Here is a 16,041-nt window from a genome sequence, read left to right as displayed (position 1 = left end):
GACACTGGAACAGAGTATTCATGCTGCCTTTGGCACTGTTCGGATGCAGTTTGCCTTATGTGAACGTGTGACACAGAAAATGGTAACGCTCGTACACGCATGCGTTGCGGCACGTGGAAACCATTTTCAACACATACTGTAATTGTCTCTGCATGGTACAGCGCGTATTTCACTGCAGTCTTCGTAACAATTTAGGATTGAATAAATCGTCTCTAGCATGGAAAGCAAGTATTTCCCAAGCTAAGTTCATTAGAACCCTTTCATCGATCAGTTCTTAAAGTTTATACACGGTGAAAAAAACACCCTTTATAATCGTTCCACTATGAAGATGGTAGGGCCATGACAACATACAGGATAATGTCTGGTGACACTGAGAATTTTGCTACTTCCTGGAATGACAGAGAAACATTTTGCAAGATTAATTTCATGTATTCATCGTACAACAAGCATAGATTCTGGATGAATTCCACTTCGGGGTGTCATCGACCTACCAAATACCGGTTAACAGATATTACTTTCACACAGCAATTACAACTAATCTCGTTGTCTGCATTGCGAATTACCAATATCAGTAATCACAAGGCCAGTGAGGAGGCGATGAATGCGACCAGGCTGCCCCATAAAAATGTCGAGGCTCTGTAAAGAATAAGAGACAGTGGCTCTCAGTTCCAAACTAGCGCAAGAACAGCATTTTACATCCTCTGCTTCAAAGCTAAAAATAGCTATATCTATCTCACAAAGACAACTTTAGAAATTTTGACATCATAGGACGTCTTGTTGTGTTCAGTAACCAGTGGATTTGGAGGTAAGAAACATAAAATATTGTGTAACTTCTACTGAAAATACACAAATCTGTTAACGAAATCGTATCACTGAAGCCTCCTAACTGAGTTTCTTTCAGTTACTACTCTCAGAGCAACATTGTCGCTTCTACAATTTAGTCCGGTAAAGCTACTTGAGTATGACAAAAGGCTTCACGTTTAATTAAGATAACCATTAGTTGTACGTGATTATAATGAGACACCAGATGTATTAGTGTAATACATACTAATAGCGTTTCCCGTTAGGTTATTGAACAAAACAGACACAAATATCAGATATATTGTCAAAAACATATTCTACCTCGTTTTCGAAAACAGTCTGAGGATGCGCAGATACTTTATACATCCCACGCATGTAGCGACTTGCTGATCCTAACGTAAGCAACGATTAAAGTGCAATCGTCAAAATAAAACAAATGATTGATCGATAATGTAAACACATGTATGACAGGTCAGAAGACGTGTGGTAGGTGTGTTTGCCAACCAAGATCCATGGTGCTGTTTTCGAGGTAACATTAGTTACTGTGCGACTGCATGGCAATAGACTTGTTGGCAAGGAATGTCAACTACACAAGGCACATCCCTGTGAAGCAGTCCTCTACACAAATCACCTTCTTTGTGCCAAAAGGATATATATCAATAAGAATACATTTTGTGGATGTATACAGGCCAACGTCTGACATACGCAATATTTTCTCGTTATGAAGTTATCATACAGTACTTCAAATCGCTATCATGACGCACTGATTTAGATTTAAAGTTACCTCCTTAAATATATTACTCCAAATGTCAGCATCACTCCTTTGAAAGGGCACAAATGACTTCCTTCCACATTCTTCCTAGTCCGAGTTTCTGCTTTATTTCTGATCTGTTTTCGAATAAAACGTTGTATCGTAATCTTCCTTCCTTCCTTTTAACCTCGATATGACTATTGAAGGCAATTGTTGCATGAAGGTCAATTGGTCATCACTTCCTGCCAGTTATCGGATACACTGTCATTGACCATATAGTACATCGCAGAAATGTCCTTCATTAACGCCTGTTTGTCTCCCTGAATGTGGTTATTAATTTATCTCAAAACTATCGGACTTAAAAAAATACACATTGACTCTATCAGTATAATTCACTCGATGCATGATACAGGTGTTTCGAATGAACTCCACTGGATTCATCTTTCTATTAAACACAAACAGGTCAAAATTCAAAAACGTTATACCTTACTCCGTTTTTGACTCACTTTCTAATGCATGTACGACTCTCCTCATAACGCCAAAAATGAGAAATATTCAGTTTGTCCACAAACGAGCTATTCTGCAATCATGAAGAAAACAAGACCATAGTTAAATATGCTCATATTAACATGCTATACAAAATAGCTACATAGAACATTTAAATACAGTATTGTATCATACTCATCGTTACATAATGTTACACTTGCTAATTCGAACACAGAAGAGTGTATTAATTGTCATAGGCTCTAACCCAATGCATCGTGGTCACTTGGGTGAACGCTGGCTTACGTTGATGAAATTGGTCTTACCATGACAGACACACATGAGTCCTTTCACAAACATGTTTCTGCAGGATGTTTCTTTCATTGGCTGCTCAGAAAATCAACGGAACTCTCTCTGACGTTCTATCAGACTGTTGACCTTAGCAGACTGATGGAATACCGCTTAAAAATAATGAAATCGTGTCCACATTCCATGATGTTGACAACGAGACCACTAATAGGTTATTCAAAACAACAGCTCAAGGGGACGTCGACACTTCACATTCCGTGTGTTTCGTAGTTTGTTCACTGCTCGCGGCATAGGTTACAGTTATTTCAAGGAAAGTTGTGGATGGTTGCTTAATTTCAAACAGATCGACAGAACTGAAAGACATAAGATAATGAAATTTCAAACAAAGAGTCAACTAGAAGATGCGGGAATCATGATGCTAACACACGTGATACTCGGAGGTTGGCTGGACTTAGGCTAACTTGTAATTGAAAAACTGTGGGCTCGATTACTGCTGGTGACATCAATTTTTAACAGCCACAAACATACCCTCTTCACCTCGAAAATGCCAAATAAAGAACGCAGGACTGTGCCGTACCTTCAAATCAACATTAAACACGTCCATTCGCAACTTAATAAAACAGAATTGGAGCAGTTTTGGATGTCAGTGGAAGAAGACGCTGCTTGGAGGAACTCTGTCTCTAGTAAGCTCTCTTACACTACTAATGTAATTTTTGTTCACAATCCAATCGTCATGTAAGGTTCTAGCACCTACATTTTTTATTTTAAACGACCTTGAAAGTTGAATATAGTGGCACTGGACTCTGATTAGAGTTCCGACTACTATTTTTATCTGGATTTTAACCCCTCAAGATTATACTGTTGCGTCATTTGTTGTTTCCTCATGATGACAAGGTTCTCTAGGTCTCGACGAATGGTGAGACCTTAACTAATAGTGAAACAGAATTTGATAGTTTACAACGACGATAATCGCGGGGTTGGAATCCCAGGCAGCAGTGAACTATTCGTTGCTCCTCTAGCTGCACATGTGCACATCTCACTACCGGCGAAGATACAATAAATGTATCTTGTCTATTCGTAACTATAAGAGAATAGTGAAAGGTGCTGGGCTCGAATCCCTGCCAGGCAAAAATCATTTGCATCGCCGTTTCAGGTTCCATTACCTAGCGTATGGTGAACATACTTAAAATCTGACATTTGACTGTGCTTGGTTAAGAACTTATCTAGGTACTGATTCTACTCGCCGTCTATCACAACGATTTTACTTCATGGCATTTAACACTTGTGCATTGCACTGTATTATCTATCATTTGTTGTTACTTCTCAGGGGCAGTACACGCTTCATGGGCTTTCTGGTGCTCTGTTAAACGTATCGTCCTCTTTTTCACGCTCGGTAATTCTTCATTGTAAACTGACATTAGTTAACACTTCGATACTTTACGTCCTTTTACGCCTAGTCATTTCTCGATCAGACACGCAATCTTTGTTTGGTTATCAGTGGGTCCAAATTCTGATCACGAACAACAACTCATCATGTTATTTAATGAGTATGATAAGACTTCTGCAGTGTCATTTACCGTAATGAAGTTTAATTTACATGCGTTAAGGACTGTCTCATCTCTATTTATGTGTTTTATATATTTGCTGAATGGGAGTATTGATTTACATGTTGACTCAGAGACATAATGAACATTGTTCTCTAGTAGTCACTTGTGTTATCCAGTGTGTGAAGTCAAACGACTGTAGTGCAAAGGGTTTAGAGGACCTGCGACACGGCTGTGCTATGCTGGTTGCTACAGTCAGGTTCAAATGGTTCAAATGGCTCTGAGCTCTATTGGTCATAACATCTATGGTCATCAGTCCCCTAGAACTTAGAACTACTTAAACCTAACTAACCTAAGGACAGCACAAAACACCCAGTCATCACGAGGCAGAGAAAATCCCTGACCCCGCCGGGAATCGAACCCGGGAACCCGGGCTCATATCGTGATGTCGAGGAACATGAAACTTCATATGCAGCATTAAAAAAAAATAAAAATAAAAAAACCGAAGTGTTCGGCAGCAATACCACCACGTAATGCATTAAAAACTGCGGATGTTCAAGGGAGGACAAAGCGGACTTGTTACAAGAACTGGTGATTGCACGTTCAAGGACGCTCGATACAATTTACAGGATGTGCGTGATACTGACTTACGGCGTTGTGCACTTCAAACTGCGCGCGGCATAGGTTACAGTTATTTCAAGGGAACTTGTGGATGGTTGCTTAATTTCAAACAGATCGACAGAACTGAAAGACATAAGATAATGAAATTTCAAACAAAGAGTCAATTAGAAGATGCACAACAAACTGCGGAATCTGCCGAAAGATTTGTAGATGAGAAAAACAAACTTATCCTATCGTTCAGCAAGGAATTTTCTTTCTGCTCTGACCATTAGTTATTTGAAGATGAAATTCATCTGAAAAGAACCCCGGAAACTAGAGGTACCAAGATGGTTCAAATGGTTCAAACGGCTCTGAGCACTATGGGACTTAACCCTTTGTTCCCTCACGGTACTTAAAAGTACCAGTAAGTTTTCGCTCTCTTTATTTTCTCGTGGTGCAGTTTCGTGATCTGAGAGCCTGTCGGTATGTAACAGTAACTCTGCTCTACTGTTTCATAGTTGTTATTGTGCAATACATAGACCTCTCTGGCGGTCAGAGCTTGAAATTGTTTTTCGCGCGCTGCTGTGAAAACAGAAGATTGTATGTGCTTGTTTCCATGGTGTTGCCTGAATTTGTGCACAATTTATTGAAACTTCCGTTGAGTTTTCCATTGTACGTACTTACCTTCTTTGTTTTTTTATAACAGTTTGAAGCCTTACGTTACAAGTGAATGAGATAAAGTGGAAGACATAAGGCGGACTTATTAGTACCGTCAGGTTGTGCGAACACTTTATTGTAGCAACAACGCGTTACCTCTCACTAGTTGTTTTGTCCACTTTTTCTCACACAGAAATCCGTAAATACATTTGCCTGTGGAACAATTAGAAAAAACAGGAAAGGTTTGCCTGGGAATTTACCTAAAGAAAAATGTCTAAATCAAATCACAGACTGTCATCTTTAGAACTAACAGTATTTCAATGGAAGGAAAATAAAGTAATGTATTTTGCGTCAAACTTCCATAGCACCGAACAGAGCGTAGTGACAAGAAAACAGAAAGATGGAACTAGTATGTCTATACCATGTCCAGTTATTGTATGTGATTACAATAAAAACATGGGTGGTGTGGATAATGCAGAAGGATTACGTTCAACTTATGGTCTTGACAAGTGATCAAAGAAATGGTGGCACCGTCTCTTCTGGGGAGCAATAGAAATTGCTTTTGTCAATGCTTACGTCATTTTCAGTAATCTACATGGGGCACTGCCACTGCTGGAATTCAGGCGTGCTGTGGCACTACGGCTAATGAATTAACAGCAAGTGCCAAATCTCAAAAAGAGAAACTCTGGTAAAGATGAAATAACTCTCCCAAAGAGAAGGAAGGATAACTTTTCTGTTCCGAAGGATGTACGTCTTGGCAACCGAGGAAACCATTTTGTAGTGTTCAGTTGTAAAAGAGGACGATGCGAAATGAGTGCAAAAAATAAAATTCAGTCGAGACCACATTCACAATGTAGTACTTGTAAAGCGTATTTGTGCTGCAATGAGAAAAAGAACTGTTTCCTACAATTTCATGAGGTATCACTAAATATGTGATATGTATATACTGTCAAAAATGTATAGCCAAGTTACTATGTATTGTAAAGTTGCTTTAGAATAAATTTATGCGAAATTTTAACAAAATTTCAGAAATATCATATTTCTGTTAATTTTCTAATGTAAAAATATTTAATATTTATGTGGAATAAAGTACAAGTTATAAAAATTGGAGCATTTTTTTCCGCATGTTGTGATTCTGTCCATGGAGTCTGACGGTACTTCTGAGTAGCAGGAGAGAAAAAAGTTGCAAAAAATAAAATAAAATTTTACAAAAAATCCTACCGTCATTGGAGGCCACAATAGTATAAATTCTGCAAAGAAAATGTTAAAAAGTAAAAATTTTCTTATGTCAGGAAACAAAGGGTTAACATCTGTTGTCATCAGTCCCCTAGAACTTAGAACTACTTAAACCTAACTAACCTAAGGACATCACACACATCCATGCCCGAGGCAGGATTCGAACCTGCGACCGTAGCAGTCACGCGGTTCCGAACTGAAGCGCCTAGAACCGCACGGCCACACTGGCCGGCTAGAGGTACCAAGAGAGTTGTGTCAAGATCAACTAACATCAATGCCGTAACGCATTCTTGTAGAATTGTGCCGACTGATAATCTGGATGATAAAATGACTGAAAAGTTAATTAATGTGCTGCGAGAGATTGGAGGCGCTCTGCCTCCTACGTTACGTCCTCGTGCGGTGATATCACTAGGGCGGTAAGAAATACAAGTATTAAATAAGTTTTGCATCATCCTGGTTCACAGAACTCCTGTAGACAGGCGTTGAATGTGGACATTGTATCACCAACACAGTCCCTTTCACTATTCAGATATGTCACTCAATCGACCCAGAGATGTAAACAACCATCCATGAGCAACTCCTACTAGACGGAGGGGGTCCGACAGCAGATCAGTTCCAGTCATTCCACCAGAAAGGAGGTACACGGCTCGTGTTGTTTGTAGTTCACCCATGCCTAGACCGTCAATTACGTGGTTCGATCGTGTCCGCATTGTTACTTTGTGCCAGGAAGGACTCTCAACAAGGGAAGTGTCCAGGCGTCTCTGAGTGAACCAAAGTCATGTTGTTCGGTCATGGAGGAGATACATGAAGACAGGGAACGTCGTCATACCTTGCTGAGACCGCCCAAGGGCTACTACTGCAGTGGACGACCGGTACCTACGCATTATAGCTCGGACGAAAATTGACAGCTACGCCACCATGTAGAATAATGCTTTTCGTGCAGCTACACGACGTCGTGTGAAGACTCAAACTGTGCGCAATAGGCTGCATGATGCGCAACTTCACTCGCGACGTCCACGGCGAGGTCAATCTTTGCAACCACAACACCGTGTAGCGCGGTACAGATAGACCCAACAACATGCTGAATGGACCGCTCAGGCTTGGCATGACGTTCTCCTCACCGATGAGTGTCGGATATGCCTTCAACCAGACAGTCGTCGGAGACGTGTTTGAAGACAACCCGGTCAGGCTGAACGCCTTAGACCCACTGTCTAGCGAGTGCAGTAAGGTGGAGGTTCGCCGGCCGAGGTGGCTGAGCGGTTCTAGGCGCTACAGTCCGGAACCGCGCGACCGCTACGGTCGCAGGTTCGAATCCTTTCTCGGACATGGATGTGTGTGATGTCCTTAGGTTAGTTAGGTTTAAGTAGTTCTAAGTTCTAGGCGATTGATGACCTCAGAAGTTAAGTCCCATAGTACTCAGAGCCAAGGTGGAGGTTCGCTGCTTTTTTGGGGTGGCATTATGTGGGGACAGCGTACGGCGCTGGTGGTCGTGGGAGGCTCCGTAACGGCTGTACGATACGTGAATGCCACCCTACGACTGATAGTGCTACCATATCGGTTGCATATTGGCGAGGCATTCGTCTTCACAGACGACAATTCGCGTCCCCATCGTGCAAATCTTGTGAATGACATCCTTCAGAATGACGAAATCGCCTGACTGGAGTGACCAGCACGTTGCCCAGACGTGAACCGTATCGAACATGCATGGGATAGATTCAACCACTCTGAAGGATCTACGCCGAATGGTCGTTGAGGAGTGGGACGATCTGAACCAACAGTGTCTTGATGAACTTGTGGATAGTATGCCACGACGAATACAGGCAAGCATCAATGCAAGAGGACGTCCTACTGGGCATTAGAGGTACCGGTGTGTACAGCAATGTGGACCACCACCCCTGAAGGTCTCGCTGTATGATGGTACAAAATGCAATATGTGGTTTTCATGAGCAATAAAAAGGGCGGAAATGTTTATATTCCCATTGACTGTACAAGTTCCGGAACTCTCTGAACCGAGGTAATGCAAAACTTTATTATATATATATATATATATATATATATATATATATATATATATATATATATATATATAGTCACAGTTAGCAAGAGTTTCCGCTTTTTTTTGTTTTATATTTCTTGTTGCTCAGACATTGACAGTGCTTTTCGCCAACTGCTGGTCAAAATAACTTGCTTCTGCTTGTTTCCTGTCCTGCAGTTAAAAACCATACTCATTCAGGGTAAACTATCCCTCCTCAAATGTGTGTGATATTTGCAATTCATATCACCAAAAACCAGAGGACAAATTTAGCCTCTGGATATTTATTTTTTTCCGTGTCAATTAAACATCTCACTATCCGTAGTTACACATTAAACGATAGTCCGTTTCATTATAAACTCCACGACAGACTGTTTAGTATTCTGTTGTATGCCAGCGCATTCCATCAGTGATCGTCACATTACATCATTATGATTCTATATCAGTTCCTTGACAGTGGGTACCTAGCTGAAGGGCCTGCACGATTTGCATCCGAAGGAGTTCGCCTTCGATCTTTATGGAACGAACCTCGGTGATCCGTGTGATGCGTTATTTTTCATTTGGAGTTCTTCGTGAAAGTTAATGGTTTCTTTTGAACAGTTTTTGAATGTCGACGACGTGCAATTTGTGAAGTGTAATACATACATCCATGAGAAGTTTAATCTCTGCACATATCGAAAATTCATTTTATGTCTCCCTCCTGATGCACATGTTGACTCGTTAGTAGCTATTATTTTTCCTGTCATAACTTTTAATACAAAACTTTCAAACGAGCCTTACCCAAGACTGAACTTGTGACCTCGCAATCAAGGGGTTCCTTGTAAATGATCGCGTATAATGATAATCAGCCCAGGGAGGCACTAAAGGCTATTTGCAACTGTAAACACAGCAGGTATTATTTTCAGTTGACATTGATATTTTCGTTGTGTATACGATTGAATTGGGGCAGCAACTACGTTAACAAATGAAGACAAAGTATGGACGTTAACCCACAGGAATTAAGAACTATGTCCGTGTGACCACTGGTTTTTGTGGACGGAAAAGTCTAAAGCCTGAGTGAGCTGAGCAAAAATGTGTGTGAAATCTTATGGGACTTAACTACTAAGGTCATCAGTCCCTAAGTTTACACACTACTTAACCTAAAGTTTCCTAAGGACAAACACACACACCCATGCCCGAGGGAGGTTCAAATGGTTCAAATGGCTCTGAGCACTATGGGATTCAACATCTGTGGTCATAAGTCCCCTAGAACTTAGAACTACTTAAACCTAATTAACCTAAGGACATCACACACATCCATGCCCGAGGCAGGATTCGAACCTGCGACCGTAGCAGTCGCGCGGTTCCGGACTGCGCGCCTAGAACCGCGAGACCACCGCGGCCGGCCCCGAGGGAGGACTCGAACCTTATGAAACTGTTGGTTAGCTCCACCTGTGCAAAATAGTCCGTCGGGATGAACACCTTAAAACAAACTAGAAGGAACTACGCGTAACTCTATAACATTTAGATTTAGCACTGTGAAATAACAGCCATGATTTTGACATGCTCACTGTTTAAATGCAATAGTTGAAGTTATATTTAGCAGCAACGTTCATTTTCAAAGAATATGTCTTATTCGGTGAACTTCCTGTTCATAAAGTCGTTTCTAATATCTGAGTGAGATACCTATAAATAGCCAGGGTATTTTTTTGTGTTCATCTACTAAGGTCCATCAGCAAATAACCGCGGGATACTACATAAAATTCGATTTCACAAGTAGTGATAAGTTTAACTCTTATCGTAGATACATGTTCTCACTTTCCACGTATAATCACCACCATACTTGAGAGCGATACTATACCTTACTCATACACCCACAATATTGGTAGTGTCCGGCCACCAGTAACATCTGATCGATGCCGCTTTCTATGGACTTGACATTACTATACAACTGAATGAATTGACAGCTTGGAAGTTCTGTTTCAAGCGATCAACAATAAAAACCAATACTTACGCTACCCAAGAGTACACACTGATTCGGTTTCATTGCAACTTTCTGAACTGAAAATTTGCACTTACTTACGGAACGCTAATCAAGCTATTACATCGTACGACGCGGGCGAGGTTTTGTGTCTACATTGGACGTTACCTACTTTTCTCCGTGAACACGCCCTGCAGCGACACGTATTGTGGTTGGACGTGGACAAGCGATTTACAAAGACAGCCTCTACCATAGGTACATTTGACAGCAGAGTGATTGAAAAATTCTATTTCCTGTCGCAAAAAATTTTAGTACTCTCCCTGTTTGCCCTAAAACACAGTTCTTCACGTAGACACAAATATTTGTTCAATGGTGACACTGTTATAATCACACATGTAACACACTTACTCAGGTCAACAAGGGAAAATTAGGGGAAAAGTCGTGTAGTCGCAAAATTTAGCACAGTGCTAGGAGGGAGTGTCTTGAACAATGCCCTAAAAATCTTGACTGGTGAGGTCTGAGTGTTGTGGTGATAGGAGGTGCATTTAAAGTTCCCCTTTTTAGGGTTTCCTCAACTAACTCAAAAACCACAGCTCCTAGCGAAAAAGTATCTGAGTACAAAACTAAACTGTATTTAATTTCCTACAAATAGGTTCAAAAATGATTCAAATGGCTCTGAACACTATGGGACTTAACAGCTATGGTCATCAGTCCCCTAGAACTTAGAACTACTTAAACCTAACTAACCTAAGGACATCACACAACACCCAGCCATCACGAGGCAGAGAAAGTCCCTGACCCCGCCGGGAATCGAACCCGGGAACCCGGGCGTGGGAAGCGAGAACGCTACCGCACGACCACGAGATGCGGGCCCATACAAATAGGTCATACAAATTTTTTTCTCTAGGACTGTTTTCGCGTTGCCAGATTATTAACAAATGAGGTAATCTAAAAGAAAATGTTAACTGTGTGTACCATGTCTAAGTGCAGCAGAACCATATTAATGGATTAATTGAGCGACAGCGATTTAACAGTGTGAAAAGGGTAGGGGGAGGGCGTAGAAGCGCAAGGGAATGTAGGTCGCTGGATTGTGTTCATGCACTTCCCTTCTTCATAGGTCTGCAAACTGAAGTTAGAACAGGTACGACTCCAATACGTGTACCCCACTACGTCACAAGGAGCAACTACAGTGGTTTCACATAGTTACACGGATCCTCCACAGCGCACTTCATGGACCGCTAGCGATGTACTTCGCAGACATGACTGTAGAATGTATACTTCCCGCAAAATGCGTTAACGCTACGTTGTGTGCAGATATATATTAGCAAGGCGACTTCCCCCGCTACGAGCGCTGCACGATTTTCAGCTTACGGACCATATCTTCCGAGTGTTTCCTATCCATTTGTCTTATGTCACCCGAAATAACTTCTCTGACCTTGTGTATACATCGTGGAGGTATTTACAGTTCCTTAAATCAGTTCTTTTTGCAGGTGATAAATGAGATTTTATGTAAAATATGTCCCTGTAAACAATGGCTGAGAGGTGTTTAGTTTGTAACCCATATCGTCAGTGACTATGTAGTGTCGGTCGGAAAGTTCGTAGTTTGGTAAATGTGCCATCTTGTTGCCGTATGTCACTGAAAGCGTATTGTAAAGCTGTGTAATAATGTTTTAGTCAACTGGCGCTGAATTAATGAATGACTTAAAAGTGACTGAACTTCTCTTGTCTTTAACTGTGTTGCTGATAAGTTGGACATATATTTCCATTTAAGAATTTCTGGCTATGGCTGCACTGATTGAAGCCGGTTATGTCACAACCACAGTATAACTTGTAAGGTTGTTGTCGATATGTATCATGGAATGAGATCGATGATGTTCAATTTTCTAGAAGTAATCTTCTGTAATGCATTACTTGATCTATGTTGAAGTATCTGAAGTTCCATAGGTGGCACACTTCTGTGGCAAAGTGAGAGCTGAGGCAGGGGTTATGCATTTGATATTCCTCATGCTGTGAAATGAATTGCTGACAGTGATAGTAGATACAATGAAATTGACACTGTCAAATAGATATTGACATGTTACACAAGGAACAGGCTCTTCAGCCTGGTAGACAGTTGACACCTGCAGCTATTGAGCTTGTCTACATAACAGCTCATTAACGCCTACAACTGAGTATTCCCTTAATAATCTGAAACTGAAACTCAGTGGAGTTATTTTGTCAACTCACATAAGTGAACTGCACAGGAAATGCTCGGGAAGTATAATGTGTCTGTAAACTGAAAATCATGCGGGGCTCGTAGTGGTAGGAGCTGCCTTGCCCACAAAAATTACAGCTGCAAAGTAGAGTGACTGAGAAGAAAGTTCCTCACTATCAGTGTACAACAGTCTGCAGAGATCTACATCGATTCAGTCCATATGCGTTAGTATTTTATTAGTAACTTATATCTGCATTACATGTAATGTTTACGCGTTCTATGGAAAATACACCCCCAGGCATGTCTGCACACTGTGCAACCGGTAACTCTTAAGGCGCTTTGTGGATGGTCGCCATTAGTTTTGTGACCCCCTGTGCTCACCTCCCGTGACGTAGTGGCATAGACTGAGTGGGTAATCACGTGTTCTTAAACTTTGAGACCTATAGAGAAGGACAGTGGATGGATACAATCCTGTAGCCTACCTTCTCTTGCACTTTCATCTGACATATCCCACTTCTCATCCTCTTACACTGCCGGATCACAATATATACCTTAATACGGCTCCGCTTTAGATAGACATGGTACAAACATTTGTTTTTTGCTCCCTCCATTTACAGATAAACATTAATTGCCTATCATTTAAACAATATTTTCAGTAACAGATTTTTTTCACCCACTGCAACGCGCGAACTGGTAGTCGTAGAGGAAAAATGTATAGGACCTATTTTGTATAAAATTTAGTGTAATCTGTGTTTCTACAGCGAAACATTTTCTCTAGGAGCAGAGGTTTAGGATTTATTTGAGAGAAACATAAAAAAGTGGCCTATAACCGCCTTTCCTTCCTCCCCCGTCACAATGCTCACATTCCACCTCTCAGGGTTTTTAGAATTTTGTTCAGAACACTCCCTCCTAGCACCGTGGAAAAATTTGCAACGACGGAATTTTTCCCCTAATTGCTCATTTTTTTTTTTTCGTTTCCGTTGAATAGGCTGACACTCTCAATATTAGCTATCAGAAGTGCGGAACTCTCGAGCTGATGTTAAAGATCCGCAACCTCGAACAGTTAAAAACAGCTTTGGAAGTTCAACGATTGCTATCAGTTTTGGCACGCCCACACAATACTACGTAGCTCAACGACCAACAGTAATGTGATGTGTAGGACTTATACCCTATTTCAATCATTTTCTGAAACAGTCTACTCCATGAGGAAAGTAAATTTCAACTTATGTACTAGAACGCCTAAACATAGTTCCACACGAAACGAACCATGAATTACGTCTTCCTAAATCTCATGCGTGCAGATATCCCTCTCCTTCTGAACGTGAGAACGGTACCCTCATCTGGCTGGCTCAAACATACTGTGCCCAATCAGCTTCATAGTTCATCGCAGACAGTAAGATAATTTTACTCCTGGACCGATCCCAGTTCTAAATTCAGTTAAATCAAATCTCAAAATCTGTATTTTACGAATAGTAAATAAAGTAATGTCATATTAAGGGCAGAAATGAAGCATTACCACCTGTGATGCCTAGCTGCAGGGTGTACATAAAGTCCGGGAACACTTTCTATTATATATTGCACAAGAACTAAACGTTGTACAAATATCATACATATTGCGTTTTGAAGAGAAACTGAAAGTTATATTCGTACAAACATTTTATGTACGAACCATGAGTGACCCGGCAGACGTCAATACGTTAATCGAATTCTTGCCATACCCGTCCCAGTATGGCATCGTCGACTGTGGCAGTCGCTTATCGTATTAGCTCCAGGAGCTCTGCCGCGCATACACCAGATCTTTAATGTGTCCCCACAGAAAAAAGTCACTTGGAGTGCGATCTGGTGATTGGGCAGGCAATTCCAGGGAACAGCTGTCCCCTTCTGTAGCACGTACGATCCATTGATGCGGCAGCTATGTGTTGAGGTACCTACGAACTTTACGATGAAAATGTGGTGGAGCCTCATCCTGCTGGAAGATAAACGGAGAGTCCAATCGCATTTGAGCCATCAGCCATTGCTGCAACATGCCCAAGTAGGAATATCCAGTGACAGTGCTCTCGGAGAAGGAGAATGGTCCGTACAGTTTCCGACGTGACAGGGCACATAAAACATTTACCTTGGGGGAATCACGCTCAAATTCAGTGCATACGTGTGGATGCTTTGTACCCCAGATTCGACAATTATGCCTGTTCACTTTCCCATTAGTGTGAAAAGTTGCTTCGTCGCTAAAGATTAAGCAATCAACAATGCCATCCCCGTCCTAATTCGATTTTTGCAACTGCGAACAAAACTCAAAACGCTTGTCTTGGTCGTCGTTATTGAGCTTCTGCGCAAGCCTCAATTTGAATGGTTTCATAGATAGCTTCTGTCGTAGGACTTTCCACACTGTCAATGGAGCCATTTCGAGTTCACGACACACCGATTTCTTTGGACTGTTTATCAATGTTCTCGTATGCGCTGCACATCCACTTCACTCACAGTGTAGGGTCCACTTCTCTTTGCCGGCACAAGTAACCCGTCATAACGAATTTGTTGTGGCAGTGGCAAATGGCCGTTCGTGTTGGTGGCTTCTTACCTTACTTCGTTCTAAACATCCGTTGAACAGCTGTAGCATACTTGTTTTTGTCGAACTCCAACACACAGAAAGCTCGCTCTGCACCTGAACACGCCATGTTTGCGGGTAGCGCTATCACCAAATTACCGAACTCCCTGTGGCGGTATACATGGAAAAAAACTTACAGGATTTCTCTTCAAAATTATATGTGCATGATGACTGTACAATGTTTGGTTCTTGTGCAAGAAATAATTGAAAGTGTTTCATGACTTAATGTACACCCCGTATTACTGTACAGTCGACAAAACAAAGCTATTCCCATGACTTGATGAGCTCGGGTAACATCGATGGCGTAAGGCTCGCACCAGTAATAACGCAAGAAACTGTGACAACGACGGCAACAGCTCATGTAAACATGTAACATACTTATAGGAGTTTTAGTTACCTTCTAATTGTACCGATTTTACTTTTAGATCTTTGCTTTGTAGAGCTACATTTTGTGTATTGGAAACACCGAGAAGACTCGTCAAACAAACAAATAAGAGCTAATCTGTACCGCTGCGCCGGCCGGAGTGGCCGTGCGGTTCTAGCCGCTACAGTCTGGAACCGAGTGACCGCTACGGTCCCAGTTTCGAATCCTGCCTCGGGCATGGATGTGTGTGATGTCCTTAGCTTAGTTAGCTTTAATTAGTTCTAAGTTCTAGGCGACTCATGACTTCAGAAGTTAAGTCGCATAGTGCTCAGAGCCATTTGAACCATTTGTACCGTTGCATGTCAGCCGCGTTGCACCGTTTGACTCTCGGGAACTTCACTGAAATAATTGGGGTCGCGTCCATTCGATATCGCAATTAATTTACATTATATTGTTTGTAGACGTGTTGCAAGCGTACCGATAACACGAATATTGCCGAGCTATGCCG

This window comes from Schistocerca nitens, chromosome 8 (assembly GCF_023898315.1).
Source record: "Schistocerca nitens isolate TAMUIC-IGC-003100 chromosome 8, iqSchNite1.1, whole genome shotgun sequence".
Lineage (NCBI taxonomy): Eukaryota > Metazoa > Arthropoda > Insecta > Orthoptera > Acrididae > Schistocerca > Schistocerca nitens.
The sequence above is the reverse complement of the archived record's forward strand: the minus strand, read 5'-3'. Positions refer to the sequence as shown.